At 31.9% G+C, this 25697-nt stretch overlaps 1 protein-coding gene and 1 long non-coding RNA gene across 2 annotated transcripts in view; one reads left to right on the top strand and one right to left on the bottom strand.

Moving 5' to 3' along the window:
- LOC139425977 (uncharacterized) overlaps positions 1-25697 on the top strand; it is a 260368-nt gene that overhangs the window by 95706 nt on the left and 138965 nt on the right. The window lies entirely within an intron of this gene.
- The window catches only part of LOC107436281 (dnaJ homolog subfamily C member 11), a 34222-nt gene continuing 29593 nt past the window's right edge, over positions 21069-25697 (bottom strand). Inside the window, exon 17 of the mRNA XM_043043503.2 lies at positions 21069-21238. The gene's annotated coding sequence lies outside the window, so the exon portion shown is untranslated. The remainder of the gene's footprint in view (positions 21239-25697) is intronic.

The following is a 25697-nucleotide window of genomic DNA, read 5'->3' as shown; positions in this document are numbered from 1 at the left end:
ATATATATATATATAAGGGGAATAAATGGGTCAAAGATTTAATGGCCCCAAAAAAATAAGAAAGAAATTTATATTTGAATATTGAGAATGGAAGGAATAGCACAATCACCGAACCTAAGGATTGGGATAATATGGTAAAAGATCATATTAAATAGTACGAGATTTTATTTGGATGGACCTATATATAACCACTCATCAAGAGGTGAATTAAATTAAATTGGCGATCGAAATAGGCTGCAGGTGGCGTATAGAGCAAAGCTCTCTACTTATGGCAACACTTTATATGCTTTCACCATTAGCGCCTGGAGAGTCTTAAGCATAGAAAAGAAGCGCGTTAGTTTCTGTCTTGATTTTCAAATCGATTAAAAACTTTTAACTTAAGAAACTATATGGAACTGAAAACTACATTGAACATAGTTTCAAAAGAAAATGTCGTGGAAATTTTAAAAAGTATTAGTGACAATTAAATGCGAAAAATATTAAGAAAGGAGGAAATATCGTAGTACATTCCTATATAACTGAGAAGAAAAATCCCCAGATGGCGTTGCTATCGCAAATAAACAACCAGTCACTTTACAGATTTTTTTTTTTTAAATCATTTAATGATAAAAGTACATGAAGTCAAAAAGATTCTGGAAAACAAAATTTTCATTAAAATGTCCAATGTCTACACTCAAAATTTTGATTCTTCAAATTCCATCAATTTGTGATGGAAAGATTCATGTGAAAGAATAATTCTTCAACAATTCACATATTTCAATGTTGCAATGCTACATAAATGTATTTTGCTTCGACAATTATTTTTAAATAAAGTTCTTTAAAGTCAGTAAGGTTAAGGTAAATTGAAATTAAAATAAATTGAAAAAGTAATAGATTTTGCTGCAAAAATATTTTTATTTGCTCTTATTCAAGACCAAAAAAAAATTTCGACTTCCAACGGTAATTATCGATACGATTATTTGAATAATCGTTGTTTTGGTGCACGTAATTTTTTAATCATATTTCTCAAATTTACGTGTGCAAATGAAAGGTTATAATGAGAGTTATAACTCAAATTTTTCTGAAAAGCGTTAACATCACTGTTTAAATCTAGGTAATAACATTAGTCCGTTTATTGCTCTGCTGTCTAATAAAAATTTCGTAATCTTTTTAAGAGTAATCTTGAAAAATGCATCAAATAAACAATGTGATGCCCCGCTTTCAGAATAAAACCCTTATTGATCCAGGGCTTTCAAATATCGATATTCATCATGGTGAATGTTGAACAAAACATACTCAATATACACCGGCAGCATTCACGAGAGTGAATGTTAAATATAATAATTTTACTAAATGTCAATATTTCGCATTCTTCCTGTCCAATTTCGACATTCAGAACTCACAGAGGGTGAATATTGAATACAATATTTTTATTAAATGTCGTCGGCACTTACGTCGGCAAAATATTAATATTCAGGATCCATTGATGTTAAATCTCTACATAAAAATTTGGAGCCAGTATTTATATTGAATGTAATTTTTCTTCGCTTACGCTGAAAAATGTCGACATTCAGCATCCCTGAGAGGGAATGTTATATTAAACATAATTTTTCTCCCTAACACCAGCAAATGTTGACATTCAGCATCCACTGAGAGTGTATGTTAGTTATAACTGTATTAAACATAATTTTTTCCCTTACATCGGGAAATGTCGACATTCTGTATCCACTGTAAGTGAATGCTGAATAAATATAATATTTTAATTACAAATCTCTTTATTTATCACTGACACATACCGCTAGCATACACTGATCACGAATCTCTACGTATACGTTGAATAAAATACGATTTTTACCACTTACTTAGGTAAATGTCGACATTAAGAAACCACTGAGGGAAAAATTTAACTTATGATATTTTCAATAATCATCATTATTTCTCACTAATTGATGAATATTCGTATTCACTGAAGGTGGATGTTGAATTAAATAGTTTTATGAATTATCTCTATTTATCAAATTTATTAATAAATATCAATATTTTCCGCTGGCAGTAAAGGATAATGATATCAAAGTCTGTTTAATTCAGGATTCCCCATCAGTGGAAAATTTTCCTAAGCCAACGATGGCGGAAGACAGCACAACATCATCAATGAATGTCGACATTCGCTGGCGTTTGTGAAAATAAGGCTGTTTAATAAATATTTCGGGTACTTTAAAAAAGCGACTATGTGAGTGTCAAATTTGCATTGTTACAATCATACAGTCCCTGGCCAAATTATTGAACGCACTGTAAGATTCCATGTAAAATCTTAATTATCAAGTGATACTATGCAGCATTATTGTTTTTATGCGGCTAAAACCGGTTTACACTTGTTTACGTTCGTGTATCAATCGGTTAACATTGAAATACGATGCATTAGAAATAAATACAAATGGGAAGTATATAAAAAATCTCCTGAATAAAAACCCATTACATGTATGTTTAAATATAAAAGTATTGTATATAAACTCGTGCAAAACATGCTATTGTTAAAAAACTGCAATGCGTCTAATAATTTGGTCTACTTATTATAATATACTAATATAATACCTGATATAATAAATATTCTATGTTGATATAATATATCGTCTAATTTCAATAATCCAATCGTCAAATTTATATAATCTATCGTCTAATTCAACCCATTGATACACTAACGTAAACAAGTGCGAACCGGTTTCAGTCGCGCCAAAACAATAATGATGTATAGTATCACCTGATAGTTAAGATTTTACATAGTGCGTCTAATAATTTGACTAGGGACTGTAATTCAGACCACGTATGTTGTTAATCAAAATATTCTCATTAAGAAATACAAATCATAATTACCGAAGATCTCAATCACTCAGTTTTAGAACAATAGATTCAGCGATTCACTTTCACCTAATCGTAGTATTGTTTCTATCATAAGCTTCCTTTTAACTTAGCTTCCACGTCCCCGAGGCATTCTCTAAGGATAATTCTAATTATTCTCTCAGTATTCCATTTATTTTGTTAAGTTCTTATGAAATCATTTTTGTGTCTCTAGGTGGATTCTGGCAATCGAAATTTAGACCATTTTGTGACTAGTTAGAGCACGCAAATCTCTAATGAAACTCCGTGCATGATGGGAATGCGAATTTCCTGACTGATACATCCTAAGTTATCGTTATTTTATCACCACCATAAATTTAAAATATCCCTATCAAAAACCCAAATCTCTACTGGAGCTTTGTTCCTGGCAACAATATAAGATTCAAACAATTCCTGCTTAAAATTGAAGACGTTCATTAGATTAGGAAATGCAAAAATTAGTTAAATAGTACGTTAAAATGCACTCCCGTGCCACTGGTCCTGGGTTCGATCCGCTGCCCGGCCAAGGTAGACACAGTCCTTCATCCCTTTGTGGTCGATAAATGAGTACCAAACTTGCTTGGAAACTGGGAATTTCGCATTCAACTGACCACCTACCGGAACATCAGCTCCTGTACCCCACAGCCGAAGATCAAGAAAACTGAGATGGGCGCGTAGGCCTTTGCCCCCCTGGGCTGTCGCGCCACTGAGTTTAGTTTAGTACGTTAGTACGTTAAAATGATACACGAATTTAAATTTTTCACGGCATTTAATTTGTGAGAGGTTTTACAATCATACTTCTGCCGTGGCTTAAGGAGAAGGAAAGTGCACAGCTTCAATTCAAAACTCGTTTTCCTTTTAATCCATGTAGTGTAGGCAACATATACAAAGAGCGAGAATATGAGTTATATGAATACGTGAACAATAAGAATACGCAACACTTAAAATATTGAAACAATAAACCAGTACAGTGAATATTAAGGGCAGCAAAATTAAAGTCAGTAAAAAGTGTCAGACAAATGGAAGCACGAAACTCTTACAAGGTGACCCAGGTTCAATCCCAGCGATTGCTGGTTAATTCGAATTCCGCACCCGGCTCGCACAGACCAGAGTGCTGACATGAAATATCCTTACTGGTAGGCAAATCATGGGTTAGAGTTCCCCTGCCGTCAGCCTAACCATGGAAAGTTTTCTTGGTTTTCTTTCCATGTAACGCAAATGCGGGTGAGTTCCCTCAAAAAATTCTCCACCAAGGCAAGTTTTTCCCGATACTTGAGCCAGGAGCTCCATTTTCATCTGGATTGGGTTCAAAATAACAAGGCAAATCCAAAGTAGGGTTTACGGCTACTAATGTTCAACTCCAATGGTGAACTTGTCTGCGTGTCTCTCTTATTACTCAAGAACCGTTTGTTCTATTGTCTTGAAGTTTGGGCAGCGGCAGCAAGGTACAAATTTAGAACCCGATTGAAAATTCCTTTAAAATTTTCAATTAGTTCGCTTGGTAGAGACGTATAAAAAATAGAATTTAGAACTCACCATTGATAAAAAGGAGACTGCTGCAGACGATTTTTCTTTCTTTCAAATATTTACATCAAATACTTTCTTTCAAATATTTACATGAAATATTAAATTACATCAATGATAATTGCTATATAATAGCTCTCATTTAAGAAAAAAAAAGAGTTTTTTGCAAGTTCTGTAATATTTAAACATTTTTAGTAGTCATTTCAGATAAGCTTAATGATTAGCATGAATATGAAGACATTGGTGGATTACGGCACCAAATTGGTATTTCTAAAGTTATTTAAAACTACGTGTTTATTTTATGTGTGTATATAAACCACGTATTGAGCTTTTAAAACACGAATCTATAAAACCAAATAAGTGAAAATGAACTGTAACTGAAATTTAAAAAAAAGTATGTATTAAAAATTAATGGAGAAATAGTACTGATACGTGTCGAAGAAAAGTAAAAAATCACCATATTACTATTAATGGCCATGATGTTTAATTTTGTTATTGGGTAATTATTTAAAAAAAATTAAACTCTCATAATGCTATGAGATTTCACTTGACTATTAAACGCTGTCATAAATTTCTCTATACGTGCAACATACGCATGTTCTTGACTGTATTATTTTTAAATATTAAATAACAGTTGTGATCGCTTTAATACGATCACTGGTTACATATTGGTCAAATGCTTTTTTCTTTCAGGATTGACTCCGTTAAACGCCACAATATTTCAAATCATGGGTTGCAAAAACTGTCTCCAATTGATGCTTGTCGTCTGATTGATTTTCAAATCCTGCCTATGTACGTGTTTCAGGACGTCACAAAATACTTTTGTTTCTACAGCATTCATATTTATATTAAATCAACGTCAAGACAGTAATTATACGTTAATAATAAGAAAGAATGTAAAAATACTTTCAACTAATGTTATGTAAATACATTAAAAATGCTTGCTAGTGAAAATAAAAATAGCAGCGGTCGCCATAGCAACGCATGCAATGACGACGCATGTGCNTACATTGAAATCACAGTCGAGCCAGTACTTATACGTTAATAATAAGAAAGAATGTAAAAATACTTTCAACTAATGTTATGTAAATACATTAAAAATGCTTGCTAGTGAAAATAAAAATAGCAGCGGTCGCCATAGCAACGCATGCAATGACGACGCATGTGCTCTGTTTACTATTACTCTTGAACACAGTTGAAAAGTGTGTGGACGCCATCAAATCCAAACCAAGACCCATTTTGCCTATGGGTAAAAAACATAACGAATGATCTATAGACAAAATTAATGAAGTAAAAGTACTTATTCTTTTAGGGGAACTGGAAAAAATCGTCATACTATTATTGACTCCAATGAGGCTAATTAGTTTTGGAAATACATGCAAATTGAAATAAAATAAAAAATAAGCTGTGTACTATAAAGAAAAGTTAATAAAGAAATGGTACTAAATCGTTTAGAAAAAAATTTTAAAAAAATCGCCAAGTTATTATTGACGCCAATGGTGATTAGTTAATTTTGGTAATCGGCACTACTGATACTATAGTAATTGGTGCAAGCTACCGAATGTACAAATATAGGCAAAATGTATTATTTTAGTATACTTGATACCTATTAAAACTGCATCCATAATATTGATTGCTTACTTTTATCCACTCTGTCCAAAGAACGGAAATTCAGTCAATTAACAACCAAAGTTATAAACTCCTTTTGTATAAAAATTTAATTTAGGATAGATTTTTGTTCTCTTTTGTTTGAAGAGGATGAAGGATAAAATGATGATTAAAATATGGGGCGAAATTTCGATAACGAAATTGCCGTGACAAGTCATTTTGTCCACGATACATTAGTGGATATCGATATAAATTGCAGATTTTACTTTAATCTGTAATGGAATCTTTGGCAAGAATCGCATTTCAGTTTCGTAATTCAAACCACGTTTGCAATTCTAAATATTGTTCTCATTATATTATTTAAAATTTACCTATTATTAAGAGCTTTAATTATTGATCAGTCTTAGAACAATACAGCCAGTCATTCACTTTCACATCATCATATTGTTGAGCCACCTTCCTTTCACTTCGCTTCCTGTGCCGCCTCGTATCATTTACTCTAGATTCCCGTGCTCGAAAAATCGTCTGCAACAATCAATGCTGCCATTTGCCTAGCACTAATTATGCAACCCAAAACTCCAATCACGTCGCATTCGTTTTCTAAGACACGAGAACTATTAAAATGCCTGAAGGCTCCCGTAATGAGTGAAAATGAATCCGTTGTGTCTAACATAAGACAAGGACGAACATTTCGATTTCTTAACTGTTGACGGATCAAGACAATCACCCTTTTAGAAGAAGAAAAAAAAACAGAACAATGAAAGTATGTATATGAAAGTTGCTTCATTTCCTCCAATTAGAGAAGGTCCCGCTTTTCAGTATCTCTTCCAAATGGAAAGAAACTACAACCAGAGGAATGGTGTTAAGTATGTTCTAGAACGATTATCTCAGTCCGATCAGCGAATGACATTGACTTAGTGAAAGGAATCTCTTTTAGAACGTTTTTTTGGATGAAATAAGTTAAAGCTGCATAAAATAACAATATTTCAAAAGAGTGAGCTTTCTTAAGCGGTGGTTGAAATGGACTGGTCAAGAGATTTTAAAAAGATTCGAAGTGTTTGTACGGCTTATACTCGAGTGTTTGTACTTCGAGAGTACACTCGAAGTGTTTGTACTTTTTGGGCGAAAAGTTTCATATCTATTTGCTTTATAAGTAAATGTAGATGATAAAAGTGATTTGTCAGTTTTACAAATTTCGTATTTAGTTTCACGAAACAAAAAATTCCAAAATCAATTTTTATTCACAATCTATAAGTTCTATTTATAAAATGACCATGTTCTAAATTCAATTACTGTACGAACAACTCATATGGATTGAAATTTTCGATAATATGTCGGAAAAACAAACGTCTCAAACACTGAATTAAAAAACAAGCTTTTGGAAAAAGGAATAATACAAGGGGGGGGGGTTGTATTTGCAACTTCACTTTATGATTATAGCCATAGCAATTTTTAATAATTTCAATCCCACTTGCCCTCCAATGTCCAAGAAAAAATCCCCTTATGCAGCGAAAGTTCAATGGTCTGGGCAGTCAGCAAGCTATACTCTTTGCAATGGAAATATAACAATGCTAAGCGATTACTCCCACTCTCTACATATTTAACCTCCGTTATATTAAGCGAATCTTGCTTTTAACCCGCAGCAGTACCTTTCAATAGGAAGTCAGAATATATGTTAGTTGGGAGAAAGCAAGATTTGCCGAAACCATGTAATGAAGAAGGAAAAGTGTAGAGAGTGGGAAAATCGCATAATCATGCGATGTCTATTCCATTTACAAAGAGTATAGGTCGAATACTATCTTATTTCCTTAAAAGAAGAATCATAGCTATTATGAGATCATAGAGCCATATGTTTGCCTTTTCCCCTGATTTCTTGAATGCCGTTTCCCCTGATTTCATTTATGGATGACAACGCGTAGCTACGTAGAACTCATCTGGTCGTTGATTTTCTGAAAATGGAATATATTGACTGGATCGATTAGCCTGCCAGTTCTTCAGACTTCATTCCTTATCTGTGGTGCTATCAGAAGATTGTAATTGCAACTTGTAATCTTTTTCAAAAAAATTTTTAAAAAAACATCCAGAGCATGAAAACAGCATAGCTGAATGAGTGGGACGAATTGCCACAAGAACTTTCAAATCTACCCCTGTTTCATATTTTCCGATTCCTATGAGATTTACGCATTCTCATTTGTGTTCTTTATATGCAGGGGTCTACAAATTCCAGTAGCCACGACTCCTAGAAAACTGCAGTTAGCACCAAAAATATTCCTACAATTTAACATAAGAGCAAAAAGCTCTTACTTTAGTTTCTATTCCGAAATGTAGGGTATCCAGGAAGAAAAGCTGTTACAATACTTTCCATTTCTTAACGTTTTGGCTCCTGTCTCAATGATAACTAGAAAAATGCAACTCACGCCCAATATTTTAGTAAAATTTAGCATAAGAGCAAAAAGCTTGGACGTTACTTTCCATTCCAGAAAGTGGTAGCTCCGATTGCCACTGTGAAATTGTAACTGGCGCCCAATATTTCATTAAAATTTATCGTAAGAGCAAAAGGCTACTACACCATTTTCCATTCCGAAGTGTGGTGGCTCCGGTCGCCATGGCATCTAGAAAACTGTAACTTCTACTTAATATTCTAGCAACATTTTGCATAAGAGCAAAAAGCTGTTACACTATTTTCCTTTTCTTAACGTCCTCTGGCTCCGGTCACCACCATAAAATTGTATCTGCCACCCAATATTTCAGTAAAATTTAACAAAAGAGCAAAAAGCTTGGACGCAACTTTCTATTCCAGAAAGTGGTAGCCCCGATTGCCACTGTGAAATTGTAACTGGCGCCCAATATTTCATTAAAATTTATCGTAAGAGCAAAAGGCTACTACACCATTTTCCATTCCGAAGTGTGATGGCTCCGGTCGCCATGGCATCTAGAAAACTGTAACTTCTACTTAATATTCTAGCAACATTTTGCATAAGAGCAAAAAGCTGTTACACTACTTTCCATTTCTTAACGTCCTGGCTCCGGTCACCAGTATAAAATTGTATCTGCCACCCAATATTTCAGTAAAATTTTAAATATGAGCAAAAAGTTAGGACGCTACTTTCCATACCAGAAAGTGGTGGCTAATAATAATTTCGTGGCCCCTGATAATAATTTCGTATTATTATCATGTAAAACGCTGGTTATATATCAGGAGTATTAAACTTATTTATTATTATAAAACTTATATCTACTAATTTAATTCATTATTTATTATTGCTTATTTATAATTATCTATTTATTATTATTAAACTTATATCTACTAATTTATTTCATTATTTATTATTTTTTACTTATTATTATTTATTTTATTATCATTTATTTATCTTATTATTATTATTAAACTCATTATCTACCTATTTATTTTATTTTTTGTATTCCATCAATTTTATGTTCGTATTCAGTATCTTTAAAATCTGTTCAGTATTTATGTAGTTAATCGACTAAATTATGCAGTTAATCGCTCTTTTATTTTAAATTTTAATTTATTACTTTATCATNCTTAAAACAGACAAATTCAACAAATATTCAAATAGTGTAGGTTTATTCATGAACAAGAAGAAAACTAAAGTAATGAGAATAAATCAAAAGAAAAATGACAAAATTAAAATCGAAAATCACGAAATAGATGACATAGAGTCATTTAGCTATTTAGGTTCTATTGTAGATAAAAAAGGTGGAAGTAGCGAAGATATTAGACAGAGAATAATCAAAGCAAGAACATGTTTTAAGGGATTACATAAATTTTGGAGAGAGTCAAATATTGAAATAAAGACAAAAATAGTTGTTTACAAAGCTATTGTTAGAGCAGTACTATTATATGGCGCAGAAACCTGGAAACAGACTAAGATCGAAATACAAAAATTAGAAACCTTTCAAAACAAATGTTTAAGATTTATTTTTAAAATTTTCTGGCCTTACAAAGTATCAAATCAAAATCTATTAAAGAAAGCTAAAATAAAAACAATCGAAGATGAAATTAAAAAACGAAGATGGAGCTGGCTCGGACATATCCTTAGAATGCCCAAAGAAAAAATTTCATCTGTTGCGCTTACATGGGCCCCTGATGGTAAGAGAACAAGAGGAAGACCCAGACTTACCATCCAGCGAATGTTTTTGGGAGAATTTAAAGAATGTGGAATATCTGGCTGGGAGGAAGCAAGATCTATTGCCAAAGACAGGAGGCGTTTGAGGGATATGCTAGAGGCCTTAAGTGCCCAAGGCACGTAGAGGATAAATCAAAAAAATCATTACGTAAAATACAACTTAAAAATTTTTTATCTTTCATCGTAAAGTTGATAATTATGCTGCCATCATGTAGCTTTTCATTAAATCAGTCTCAGAATCAGAATTTATTTAAAGCGGGTGACTCACACTTGTAATGGTGAATCTTATTGTATAAATAAAATAAGTTTTTCATGCAATTGTTAATAAGATGTTATAATGACATGTTTTTTGTTATAATATAAAGTAGCAAAATACATGGGAAATATTTGGAATAATGTATCAATAAACTTTATCCCCAAGAATTTAAAACCGAAAATTATCAACAAATTGGATTTTTGAAATTCTTTAGAAAACACTCAAAAATAATTTATAATGAGCAAAAATGTTTTTAAAACATATTAAAGCATCGTTTATTTTCATCATATTTAAAAATAAAGTGAAATTAATTTTTAAATTTTGTACAACTTACTATTACCAAATTGGATCTCCATTTGTTCCATTTGTTTAACAAGGAGAAAAATGAAAACTATATTTTAAATTATCAAAATATTTTTTATAAAACGCGCATTCTAGAATCGTACCGTAATTTACATAATTATGATTATCTTTCCCAAAAACACTTTTAGAGTTGTAAAATATTCTGCTACATATTTAAAATTTAAAAGCTAATTTTTACTTGTACATTATAGAATTATACCATTTTATTCAATAAATTCTTTATATAAAAATGAAGAAAGTGAAATCGTTTTCATTATCATTCGAAATCTTGTAGTGTCATTGCTGCCATCTAGTTTCGAATATCGTTACTATAAGTTTACCTATTTTTACTTCTCTAATTACGATTAAGTAATCTTAGCAGTAAAATAAATGAGTAAGGAAGTGAGAAAGAAATCACGTTCTCTATTGTTAAATAAAGATGAGTCATGATAATATTCAAAATAATTAACTGTGATAGTGAGAACAAACAAAAATTCTGTTGGGTAGAGTTCTGCTTTTATCTATTTAATATTCCAAACAAATTTAACTTTTCTTTAGTGATGGTGAAAGTTACAGTTATGAATAAGGGTCATCCTGATATTGATTTCTTCTTTCTGTTATTTAGAAAAATAATTTTGATATATTTTTGGCCTCATTTTTCTTTATGTGAAATGCTTTTGTCTAATTTTTTAAACTTTGCTTTTAATTTTCATAAAATTTTAAATGAAATAATAATTAGTTACACTTTATAGAATTGTTTACATTTCAAATACACAGATAAAAGAAAAAGAACTGTGTTTACTGAATTTATAAATTTATAGGCATTTTTCGTTTTGAAAAAAATCATTTGAATTATGTATTCATACTTTGTTTATAATTACATGTTACATGTTTTACATTGTTTATAATTAGGATGAATTTTATTTTCCAATGATATTTTGTTTCTTTAAAAAAATTGTTATTCAGTGCCTTTTTTTTTCTTTTTTTTTCTTTTGCTTTAATGAGATTTTTAAAATATTACGCCAGTTAATTGTAAGTAAAATTAAATAACTGTAATTAACTGTAAAATAACTAACTGTAATTAACTGTAAAATAACTAACTGTAATTAACTGTAAAATAATTCTGTAATAAACTCCAAAAAATAAAAAATAATATTCTAAGTAATATATGAGCACAAAAAAATAGTTTTTTGTTTTCCTTAAAATATTAAATAACAAAACTCTCAAAATGTAATTTGTCTGAAATAGAAGTCATTGTTTAATATTTCATTCTGTAATTATTTGTTGGTTACCTTATTCCCATTGTAACCAAATCTTTCTTGAAAAGTATATTTCTTTAATTTAATAACTTGTTTTTGCTGACATCTCAAAACATTATTCAATAATTATGATTACCAATGAAATAAATTAAATAATGGAAAATAATAATTTTTGTATAAACAAGTTTTACAATAGAGAAAAATTTGATCAGTGGAATTATTTCTAGAGAATATTGATACTAAATGCAAAAGGTAAAAAACACTAATAAGATGCGAAATATTTTATTTTCGACCAGTACGTTGACTATAGGGATCATATTTTCCTGATTGGTACGTTATAATTCTCCAAATTATAAACAGCGGAATTGCTATTTCGTCCAAAACAAGTCACGCTCAATCAGAGGTAAGTAAATATTTGCGTCTGTTTATTATCATTTAAATTGTCGTCTGATTAGTATGATGTAGAGAAGTTTATCATCATACAAAAAGTAAACAAAAATCTAAAAAAAACCTGAAATTAACTATAAAAAAAATTACAAATCTGTAAAAATTCATGTTTCTATTTTCGATATTACCATAACCTGTCTGCAAATGATCCGATTTTGCAAACCGGTAGCATAATTCGTGCTACTTGCTTTCGTATCACCCTCAAAAATATTGAGTATTTATGATTAAGGGCATAAGTATATCTTTGCAACCCAAAACAGTTGTTTAATATCATGATAAGAAATGAGATATTAAGTTTTTGAACAGTTACAAGCATTGTGAGCATATAAAATGTTACGGTAGCATGCTGTCACGTGCTATTCTGTGCGTACATAACACATAGTATAGCGTGCAACATCATATAGTGTGCTAGTTTAAGTTTGACTTTTATATTCGCTGCTTTATAAGACTGCATCTTTTTGGGATTTATGACCAATTTTCTTGTTTTAGTTTTTAGAAAGGTAGAAATTGGTTCGGTTCAAGTCTTCAACATAAGAGCAGTGATGACTCAGGGGTTAGAGCGTTCGCCTACCAATGGTGAACCGGGCTCGAATCCCTGTAATTACTGGCCATTACGAATTCCGCCTCCTGCTTGCACCGACTACAGTGCTGACGTAAAATATCCTCAGTGGTAGACGGATCATGGGTTAGAGTCCCCTTGCCGTTAGGCTAATCGTGGGAAGTTTTCGTGGTCTTCCTCTCCATGGAACGCAAATGCGGGTTAGTTCCATTTAAAAGTCCTCCACGAAGGCAAATTTCTCCCAATACTTGATCCAGGAGTTCCCTTGTCTTCTGGATTGAATTCAAAATTACAAGGCTACGTAATTGAACATTAGCTGCCGTGAACCCAAAGATTGGGTCGGCTGTTCACGATGGTTATAAAATAAAGAGTCCTCAACATACGAGCAGTGATGATTCAGGGGATAGAGAGTTCACCTTCTTATGGTGAAACGGGTTCGAATCCCAGTGACGGCTGGTCGATACGAATTCCGCATCCGGCTTTCACCGGCCACAGTGCTGATGTAAAATATCCTCAGTGGTAGACGGATCATGGGTTAGAATACCCTTGCCGTAAGACTAAGAGTGGGAGGTTTTCGTGGTTTTCCTTTCCATGTAACGCAAGTGTGGGTTGGCTCCATTCTAGGCTACTTTGTCCCAATTCTTGATCCGGGAGTTCCCTTGTATTCTGAGTTGGGTTTAAAACTACAGGAATAGAGAGTTGAACATTCATAGTCGTTGTTCTTGACTTGACTTGATAGGAATTGGAGTGAAGTACCTGCAGTTCTTTCATATTTTCAATTCAAATGGCTTGAAATTCAATCCCTCATAAATTGTTCTGGTACGATTTTGGAATGCACACAAGGTACAATTTAGTAAATGACTACGTAAAGTTTTAAGTAAAGTATTGTTCCAGGTCTAAAACAACAAGCAAAGAAACAGAGAGAATATAGCAGAAAAGTAGCTTAACAATTATATGATGTAATAAATACATTACTGTAGTTCCTTACAGTAATGCCCTTGCTATATCCTTACACAGCAAATTCAAAAATTGTATTGAAAACTTGTAAAACCTACTTAAATAAAAACTTTGCCCAAGTACTTAACGACTTGATTCTTTTGCATGTGAAAAAAATAATTCATCCGCTAGAGAGTTCTCTATACGATTCTTCTTTAGAAATCAGAGGTGGTACGATTTACACAACTTTTCTCTAATGTTTAAAAATGTCTAAAATTAAAATTACAAAATTTTTTGTTACTTTTTTTTGAAACAAAAAATATTTGCAATGATTTACTAATTTTCCGAAAGCGCATTAAAACAGAACTATGACAGCATATAAAATAGTTCTTAAGGTACTATATGGTTTTAAATTTTTTTAAAAAACATGAAAAAATTCAATTCTGGAAAAAAAGAAATTAATTCAATTATTTTATTAACAATTAAATCACTTTTAAAGTCATGAATAATTCCCTATTTTTTTTTCATTTTCTCCCATTATCTTTTAGAATTTTAAAATTTATCTGATTTCAAAAATTCTTTCTTCAATGTTTTTTTTAATAACTTTTTCCAACTCGAAGAGGACATAAAGTATCAATTTTGGAAACTATGTAAAATATACAACAGTTAGCAAAAGTAAGAATATATTCCTTCAAAAGAAACTGCATCTGGCTTATTACGACTCGTATAGAATTCAAATACTAAATTGTAAAAGGAATTTGCTCCATATTTTTTTTATATATCTAATGGGAGAAAAATCTGAACATATCATAATTTATCCTAAAATTTATATTTATTTCTTTTCAAAAGTTTATTTATTTTCCTGTTTATCAATTTTTTTTGCCTATACAATAACGTCATTACGTTAGTAATTTTATTTTATTTTATGACCGTCGTTGAACAGCCGACCTAATTTCATGGGTTTACGACTACTTACGTTCAACTCCGTAGCCTTGTAATTCAGAACCAATCCAGAAGACAAGGAAACTCCTGGATCAGTACCCCCAGAGGTATTGATTTGTTGTGGGAACATGGAGGACTTTGAGACTCGACAGATTTAACGTGCATCAGTCACCATTTACTACCCGGGGAGTCTTCGGCCGGCGAGGATCGAACCCACGACCTCTTGGATATGGGCCCAGCGCGCTACCGACCAGGCTATCCCGGCTCATTACGTTAGTAATTAGCGGACTTGGGGAAACATAATGGTAGGTCATGCTTTTGAATTATTTAAAGAAAATTGAAGCCCCTAGAGTGCGAACTATATCTCGCAAGCAGTTTAAATCAGTGTTAGAAATTTGTAGTTGTTTCCAATAGGAATCTTGCATACAAAAGCCAGATCATAATCTTTATTTACAATTATCAGTGTTTAAACTTTAAAGATTATTTTATCAAAACGTCCCTAAAAACCTTCATCCAATTAGATCTACAATTGTAAAAATCCTGAGAGGATATTTATTCATTAGAGTGTCACTGAAAACTTTCATCTAATTAGATCTCCAATTGCAATAATAATAAGAGGATAGTTATTCATTGAAATGTCACTAGAAACTTTCTTTCAATTAGATCTCCAATTGCAATAATAATAAGAGGATAGTTATTCATTAAAATGTCACTAAAAACTTACTTTCAATTAGATCTCCGATAGCAATCATAATAAGAGGATAGTTATTCATTTAAATGTCACTAGAAACCCTTCATCCAACTTGATCTCCAACTGCAATAATCCTGCAAGGATATTTGAAGGGTGAGATAGATAAACTAATAATTAAATAAGTCACCTTTATTTAAAATTGAAAAAAAAAAATTATTTTTCTCGTTATTTCAAATTGCAAATTTGTTACATTCTTTAAATTTAATTTAAAATGTCTATTTCATGGTAATAACTTTTTAAACTACTCAACTTCAACAAATGAAATAACGAAGGAAAAGTAAAACATTTTTTTTCCTTCAAAACTCTTGTTTCAATCGCATTTCTTGTTACAACGCCGGAGATTCGTAAAACTTCATTCTCAACTCCGACATCAATTTTGATTTCGAAACCGCGCCAAAACCCTACTCAAACTTGAAAGATATTCTGGTAGAAGAGGGAAAAGGAGCTTGGCATTAAGTCATTTTTCACAGATTTACACGGATGAGAAATGAAAATAAATAAGAAGCATTTCACTTTCATGTATAAAAACATCAAAAAAGGAGGGAATCTTCGACGAATAAGGGGGTCTAGCAGAAAAGGGCGTCTTGTGGAAAAATGAAATTTTCTTTGAAGCGAGGGGCTCCGTTGTCAGGCGCATCTGTTGCTTTAAAGTTATGTGAGACCATCTTTGCCAGATATTTGGTTGGCATTCGAGTGTAAAAGAAGCAGATTATCCGTTAGGGGCCATCTCAAAAGTGCTTTAGCATGCTCCAAGTTCTAGTAAAAAAGAAAAAAAAAATGCTGTTTAAGAGTCACTAGAGGTGCTGGGCGATATCACAATTTTAACAGCACGATATATCGTCAGGAGCCGTGGTGGTTCAGGTGATAGAGCTTTCTCCTTCCAATGAGGTGAAGCGGTTTTGAATCCCAGCGATGGCTGGTCGATACGAATCCCGTACCCGGCTCGCCTCGACCACAGTGCTGACGTAAAAATATCCTCTGTGGTAGACGAATCATAGGTTAGAGTCCCCTTGCCGCTTGTCTAACCATAGGACGTTTTCGTGGTTTTCCACCCCATGTAACGCAAATGCTGGTTAATTCCATCAAAAAATCCTCCACAAAGGCAAAATTTCTCCCAATACTTGATCCAGAAGTTCCCTTGTCGTCTGGATCGGGTTCAAAATTACAAGGCAACGGAGTTTAACATAAGCAGTTGTAAACCCAAAAGTGGTTCGCCTGTTCAATAACGGTTATAAAGTAAATTAAGATATATCGTCAGGAAACACGAGTATTTAACGTTATTTCTCTGACCCTCTATATTTTGAAGATCAGAAATCCAAATCCGTCGAAAAAAAGGTATGTTTATTCGGATAAAGCACCTTTTTTGACTGATTTCTTAACTTAAATTGTCGTCTGCACTTATTAATTAGCATATTTGAGATCACCCCCCCCCTCAAATTTACTGCAACTTCAATAGTGTGCGATATTGAACCATATTATACATTACGATATTATGGTTCAACTTGAACAAAAGTACCGGTTCATTTTAATGCTTTATTAAGGTTGCAATACATTCTGCATTCTGTTTTAAGGTATTGATATGGTTCAATATTGGATCAATTCTTCGGAAAGTTGTACAGAAATTGTCTCTCTTAAAATATTTTATACGTTATCGAGCTATTTTAAGGTATTAATATTGTAGTTCAAAGTTAGACATATTCTCCTTTTAGTGTGCATCTAAGATTGCCTCTTAAAGTGTTCTAGTTCTTAAGCTGATTTGAAGTATTAGTATTATAATTCAACGTTAGACATATTCTTCTTCTAGTGTGCATCTAAGATTGCCTCTTATTAAAATGTTCTCCCAGTTGTTAAGCTGCTTTGAGGTATTAATATTCTTCTTTTAGTGTACTTCCAAGATTGCCTCTTAAAGTGTTCTCCTAGTTGCTAAGCTGGAGGTATTAATATTATAGTTCAACGTTTGACACATTCTTCTTCTAGTGTGCTTCTAAGATAGCCTCTTAAAGTGTTCTCCTCTTTGTTAACTGCTTTGAGATATTAAAATTGTGATTCAACGTTAGACATATTCTTCTTCTAGCGTACTTCTAAGGTTGCCTCTTAAAGTGTTCTCCAAGTTGACGAACTGTTTTTCGATATTAATATTATGGTTCAACGCTTAATCCTACTGAAAGTATACTGAGGTAACTTCTTAAAATGTTCTCCAAGTTGTTAAGTTTTGCACTTATGATATTTTTGGTGAAAAACAAAATTTTCGTATATCTTTAGTCAATTTTTAGTTCTCAATTATTATTATTAAAAGGATATGGTAACTATTAATTTTTAATGCTAAAAATTATAAACTCCATAAAGTCAGAACATTTATTTTAAAAAAAATGTTTTGCTTTTTGTGATAATAAAACTCATCTTTTTTAGGATTTTCCAACGCAATTATTTCAAATTTCATCCGAATGCAATATGTGCAAAACCCCGTAAAGAAAAGTGGTCTCGGTGTCAAAACATCGTTCTAGTGTTCAGAAAATCCCAGTTCTCGCCCAAAGCCTCATTTGTCAAAGAGGTTTGCTGCTCTTCGATTTGAATTAGCATTTTCATGGTAAGGCAACATGCAGTAGGGGAGAAAGAATCTATGTCCAAGCAAAGCTAAGTATCTTGTCGAAAAGGCATAACACGCTTTTAAAAAATAGCTAAGCTGGATCATGGAATAATAAAAAAATTTCTTTTTAAACATCCCAGATTCAAAAAAAAAATGTTAACAAAGATAAAAATCAAAAACAGTCCCATTTATATAAAAGAATTAAAAACTTTAACAAATTTAGGGAAAACTGGTTTGCAAGCATTGTTATTATTGCACTCTAATAATGGTGGGATGAAACTGAATATAGAGATTAAAGACATTAAGAGACGAGACTTGTATTTTACTAAATCAGCCAAGTAATATATGCATGCAGCATATTCCGTAATGGCCGTTCTTATTAATTACAGGGTGTTCTTTAATCACCACCCCTAATAATCAAAGAAGTCCTTTATTCATCGCACTTATAATACTCGCAGAATCATTTTTAATCACTACCCTTAATATTGGCAGGGTGTCTTTTAATCTTCGCTCTTAATAAGCGCAAGGTGTTCTTTAATCACGGCCTTTAATATTTGTAGGGTGCAATTTAATCGCCGCTCTTAATACTCACAGTTTGTTCTTTAATTGCAGCGCGTATAATATCCATTGTGTTCCTTAATCCTCACAGGGTGTTCTTTAATACAAGCTTTTAATATTTACTCTGAACACTCTTTAATCATCGTCCTTTATATTCGAAGGGTGTTCTTAACTTACCACCCTTAATAGATAAATTTAGAATCCATTTATTTGCATGATCAAGAACAAATCGAAATCTGACGAATCACTACTGAGAATGGCGGTGGAAAAAACGCCAAAACCAGTTTGAATCCTAAATAAAAATTCGGCGTGTTTCTTGTTAGTTTGACTATAACAGCCAAACCAAGCAATTATTTAAAATTTTTATTTATATAACGCCTGAATGCTATGGTGCTAGGTTGCGATTGAATGCTAGGTTTGATTCTATTCAGCTAAAGCTCCTTGTGTGCTTTTTGTTTTCAAAAATTTGGCTCTTTCGATAATTATGGGGCACGTTTTAAATCCTATTTGGTTGAAAATTTTGTGCGAGCCTCAGGGGATAGAGCTTTCGCCTTCCAATCAGGTGAACCGGGTTCGAATCCCAGCGATGGCTGGTCGATACGAATTCCGCATCCGACCACAGTGCTGATGTGAAATATCCTCAGTGGTAGACGGATCATGGGTTAGAGTCTCCTTGTTGTCAGACTAACTGTGGGAGGTTCTCGTTGTCTTCCTCTCCATGTAGCGCAAATGCAGGTTAGTTCCATGAAAAAGTCCTCCACGAAGGCAAATTTCTCTCAATACTTGATCCAGGAGTTCCCTTGTCTTCTGGATTGGGTTCAAAATTACAAGGGACGGTGTTGAACATTGATAGTCTTAAACCCGAAAATTGGGTCGGCTGTTCAACGACGGTTGTAAAAGTAAAATTATAAACTTAATTTCACGTACTTAAATCTAGGGGTAGAGACATAATCGGATCTAAATCTTTAGAGTGTAATCATCATTCATATGTATAATTTGACTTCAGTACATTTTAATTTTTATGTTTATCTTAAAATTAATTCGTGTATTTATTCCATATATTTAAATTTTTAATCGAAGTCAAAAACAAAGCAAAAGAAAAAAGCGTAGAGTGTAAAAGGTGGTCAGAGAGGAATATGTGAGGGAGGAAATGAAACAAAAACGCTATCGAAATTCGTCGAAAGCGGAAAAACTTCAAATCCAACATAGAGGCATTTCGTATAAAAACCTTCTCAGTTAGTTCTGTCTATCAAGCAAATTATTTTGAGGAAGACGGGGCTGAAAACGCTACTACAAAACATTATTTTAATGTTTTCTGTCCCGTCTTCCTCAAAATAATTCGTTATATTTCGATAGTTTTTTTTATAAAAGAATTTTCCAGATTTTAATATTATTTTCGTCTTAATTTTTTAAAACAGGATTCTATAAATATATATTAAGGGCAGTCGTTACGGAACACATTGTATTTTATTTTCAATGTATTAAAAAGCTATGTTTAATCCAAAATATATATTTTTAAAAAGTGGGAAAACATTCTTATAATTATTTTCATACAAAACAAACAACTGAAATAAACAATTTTCCGTGTTATATTTGGAACATCTTATGAATAGAAAAATGTGTTTTTAAAACCTCTTCTTAAGGCTGTTTCTTATTATTTTCCAAAATTTTGCTTAACAGGTTATTTCACTAAGCTCTACAATTATAGTGATAAAAAAAATCACAAAATTTTAGCTTAGGGCAAAAGATATCAAATGTCTGATTTATAATTTTAGAATATTTAACAAAAATTTGGGGGGGGGGGATAGNGCATATTGACTGAAACATCCCTGAGGATGATCCGAAGACTTGCCATCCCAATTTTGATCCTGTGCAGAGTGGATGGCTTCCCTGCTTTAGTAGCCCGACAAACTGCACACGAAGTCGAGCTCTTTACGGTAGAACACTTTAATTAGGATCAATACCGCGCACCCTAGGTCCTTACGCAGACTGATCAAAGTGGTCACCCACCCACTTACTGACTGCAGCCAGTGATGCTTGACTTTGGGGTTCTACTGGGAGCTGTGCCCTTTCGATCAGTTCACTGCGGGACGTATATTGACTTTGACCAAAATTTTATTTTAAATTAATATGGTATTAAATTTAAAAACTATTGAACTCAAAGTTACAACAAGTGGTGAAAAAAAAATTCTACTTAAATATTAACCACTATTGTGCTTAGTTTAATTTTAAGAGAGATATAAAAAGGGCAGCAGTTGTTACAGTAAGGTGATAAATTATAAGATGATCAAAGAGGAACAACGAAAAATAAATAATTTATTATTATTTTTAAGTGTACAACAAATGAACACATTTCAAAAAACTACTTTAAAAGATGCAGCAAGTCTACAAAATTGATTTTCAGCTCTAAAATATCTTCGATGGCTTCATTTTGATAGTACTAAGGCGATTGACTTCAAGCTCCTCTGAAATTAAATAAAAACAAACATTAAGGAAGATAGAAATATAGAAAAATGACAGGAGGCTCCCAAGTATCCAGGCATGCAAAAGAGACAGTAATAGTAGTAGTTTATTTACATCGCACAAGAGCAGCACAATGGCAACATGCCTAAAGATGATCCAACGACACGCCATCACATGTTCTTTTAGTTCATTTCAGGGAGTTTATTTCCTCACAAAAATATAGAAATAACATTTTCTTAGTGCCAGTATTTTATCTTTTAAGGATAAGTTTTAGCGCTGAATCATGTTGGTTCTATAGTGACGAATCATCGAATCTGTGTCAAAACACAGAAAGCCAATAATGAAACGCGTTGCGCAAATACAGTCTGTATTCATTTTAACTATTTTCAGAACTTATAAAACCTTTCTCAGTACTGACAAACTACTTTTTTTTTCTGGTAGCATTAAGATAGTTGCAAGAATGATTTATTAGAAACCTGTTATTTTGTATATTAAATATCTATTAAATAATCTGTGATGGTACTTAATCATACTCTGCACACACACAATCATTAATCTGAATTGCTTCATAAATGTTGGCTTTCTATTAAAACTAAACTCAGTGGAGCGACAGCCCGGCAGCCCATATCAGTTTTTTTTACCTTTGTATCTGCAAGAGCAGATGTTCCTGTTGGATGGTCAGTCGAACGTGGAACTTCTAGTGTTTAGTTCACAAGCATGCTTGGTTCTCCTTTTATCGACCCACTAAAGGAATGAAAGGCTGAGTCAACCTTGCCCAGCTCAAGGATCGAACCAAGGACCTGTGACACGAGAGTGAAAAAGCGCTACCACTCAGCCACCGGGTGTCAGTTTCCTATTAGTTACTAATTATTTTTAGATTGCATCTAAAAATAATCTAATAATACAGTCAAACCCCGCTACCTTAAAGAAACCAAAATTTCGGTTCACTATAACCGGAACTTCAGTATATCCGTTCCCCAAATAATTTAAACTCATGGTTCCAAACTCCCCCCTTTTATTACACATCATTTAAATAAATGACTCATAAAATTAAATAAAAAAAGGACTGAAAAATAATACATAGTAACAAAAAATGTGTTAACTTATATTTTTTACTAGTCATCGTCTTGCGTACAAAAATAATTAGTAATATTTAGCTGATGAGCAATCCTTAACATCAGATATGGAGACACTTCCCGACTCTCTGATAATTTTTTCTGAATTTTTGTTATTCCACTTTTTAAACCTGTCTAACGAGCTATTAGAGCACATAAAATTAGATTGCGGCATCTTTGAATGCTGAACCAATTCAATAATGCTATTCAATAATGAAGCAAACGAGAAAAAATGCTTGTTGCTACATTTCATGTTATAGAAGGTTTTTAAAATCGGTATATGTATTTATTTTGAAGTAGAATTTTCAAACTTATTACAAAACAATGAAGAAAATCAGTCGAGACAGAAAAAAGTTCCCAATATCGAACTTCCTCTCTTTTTTTTGGTTCAGTATATCCACAAAAACGCCATTATACGCCATGTGTAGCAAGGCACAGGAGCAAAAATTTCGTTCATTATATCCGGGAGTTCACTTTAAACCGTATTCACTATATCGAGGTTTGACTATATATAAATCAAACATTTATAAGAGCACTGATTTATTTTTTTTTTTAAATTTAAACTACTAATTTATTTATTTATTTTTGTAAAATTCATAGACAGCATTATTCGTGTATATTTTAAGAAATAAAATAAATTACTTAAATCAAAATATGTGTCTGAATGGTAAAAATTTTTTTTTTAAACAGGAGGCTTACTTAAGAGGCAAAATTGCAGCAAATACAAGAATGCAAACTTAAAAAGAATTTGAAACTAAAATTAAAATCTAAAACAAAATTTAGAAACCAATTAAATATTACAGTTATTAAATATTATTACATTTCTCACAAAGATAAGTTAAATTTAATGAAAAAATATTACAAAAAATAAAACACTAGTATTCTGATTTACTCTAACCATAATAAGCTAAATTCAATTTCTTCAAGAGATGGAATGGAAATCACAGTTACTTATATTATTTACAAAGAAGTAAATGGGGCTTAAAAACAAACCAATAATGATCATATACTATAGATAACAACAAGTTGAAATATAAATTCAAGATTAATAACTATAATAAAAGTTATTGATCGGTACTGATTCCTAGTTTCAATAGCATCGGGTTGTAATAATATTTCGTTTTACCAGTGTAGATGGTATCAATACATTTCTATTACAACAATGTCACTTTGCTTTTGTGACAAATAAAATTTTATAATAATTAAAATTTTTAAGAATACATTTCCTGGACTGCAGCTTGGGATACTTAAGGTATGCTCCTTGAAACATACCCTAATAATTAAAAAAGGTTAATTTATTCCAAAAAAAAGGACACTTATGTGTCAAATTTTGTAGCTTAATTTAGTGTCTGCATTGGCATACTTAAGGTATACTGCTTGAAACATACCCTACTGATTAAAAAAGGCTAGTTTATTTAAAAAAAAGGACACTTATGTGTTCAATTTTGTAGCTTAATTTAGTGTCTGCATTGGCATACTTAAGGGATACTCCTTGAAACATACCCCAATAATTAAAAAAGGTCAATTTATTCCAAAAAAGGACACTTTGTAGCTTAAGGACCAATTTTGTAGCTTAATTTAGAGTCTGCATTGGCATACTTAAGGTATGCTCCTTGAAACGTACCCCAAAAATTAAAAAAGGCTAGTTTATTCCAAAATAGGACATTTATGTGTCCAATTTTGTAGCTTAATTTAGTGTCTGCATTGACATGCATAAGGTATGCTCCTTGAAACATACTCCAATAATTAAATCAAAAGTTATTCAGCATTTTTGCCTTCCACAGTATAAAGCTTATTAAAGATTGTATATTCTACAAAATAAATAAGGCAAAAGGACAATTCTATGGTGACTGACGTTATATTGTAATACGTTTTCTTTGTGTAAAATTTTTTTTCATTAATAAATATCTAATATCATGTTTAAAAAAATTATATGGGATGTGTTTCAATAGCTTGATATTATTATGCATATAAGTAAAAGGAATGAAGATATTAAATGTTTTATTTAAAAAAAAAATACAAAATATGACTGATGTTACATTAAAAGGAAATGGAGTAAAACATCATATTTTCATTTTGAAATTCTCTTTCTCCTATCAGCAATGTTTTTTTTTTCCCTTCAAATTTATTTAAAAATGAAACTGGGCAATTCCATGAAAAGGGGGAAAAGCATTGGAAAATTCAAATAAGAATGATGCTATTATTTTGGATGTTTTCTGAATTAGAAAGGTTTGAAGTTTGATAATTTATCATAATTTTTTTTGAGAATTTAGTTTTTTAGTATTGGCAACCCATTGAACATTGGCATTTGCTGGTTCTGATTTGGGTGAAGAACATGGTCAGATTTTGAAAATCAGTAAGTTAACATTATTTTCATTTAAAATTGTTCCAAAGAATAAATATTGTTTATTACACTTAATAGAAATATTGCGTAGTGTAAAAATAAGTTTTTGTTGCTAAATTCACTTAATTATATAAATTTCAAATAAACATTATTGCATGCAACGTAAGTTACCGAAAACTAGAAGAAGTTTTTATGTGTAAAAAAGATCAAGTGATACAAAAGTAAGAATAATATTTTTCCTTTCTTAGAATCTAACACCAAATAAGCAGCAATAGTTTTCTTTTCAAATATTACTTATTTATTGTTTTGTGCACTATTCAATATGTGTAACATAAGTTACTGACATGCATGTAATGTAAGTAACCAATGTGAAATGAGTCCTCTTGAAAATTGGCATATAAAGTAAATAAGATGTATCCAGTTACAATACCAAAGTTTAAATGAATTATCCACTGCCTTAAGATATTAATTTTAAGGAAAATCTTTGCTTTGAGTTATTAATTTGGGTGTTGGCATTCATATGTTTTAAAAATTGGAGAAATCTCTCGACAAGCACGAGGAGTTAAGGATATAGTTAGAGATGCTAATGGTATCAAAAAGAAAGTACAAAACACGACGTCTTCTTCATTCAGTTCGAGAAATGCACAAAATGCTTATGGAAGAAAATCCAGATTGCAAAATTGGAAAAACTAAATTCTTTGAGCTCCGTCCAAAGCATGTCTTGCTTAGTAGCAAACTTCCAAGAAATGTTTGTCTTTGTAAGTATCATGAAAAGTTCAGATTGACTAGGAAGCCTTCAGCAAAATTCATAATGTTCCATCTTTCGAAATTCTTTAAAAATTTATTTTATGTTTAGAAAAAATATATATGAGTGCGAGTCTCTAGAACAGATGAGTGGAGTGTCTAGTCTATTCTCAAAAGCATCACAGATTAAAAACATTAAGCAAATCCACCATTTAAGAGTACAAGAAAGCATACCAGAAAAGTTTTTTTAGTGAAAGA

The sequence above is a fragment of the Parasteatoda tepidariorum genome, chromosome 7 (genome assembly GCF_043381705.1).
Source record: "Parasteatoda tepidariorum isolate YZ-2023 chromosome 7, CAS_Ptep_4.0, whole genome shotgun sequence".
Lineage (NCBI taxonomy): Eukaryota > Metazoa > Arthropoda > Arachnida > Araneae > Theridiidae > Parasteatoda > Parasteatoda tepidariorum.
This window is presented reverse-complemented; position numbering and strand designations above follow the sequence as displayed.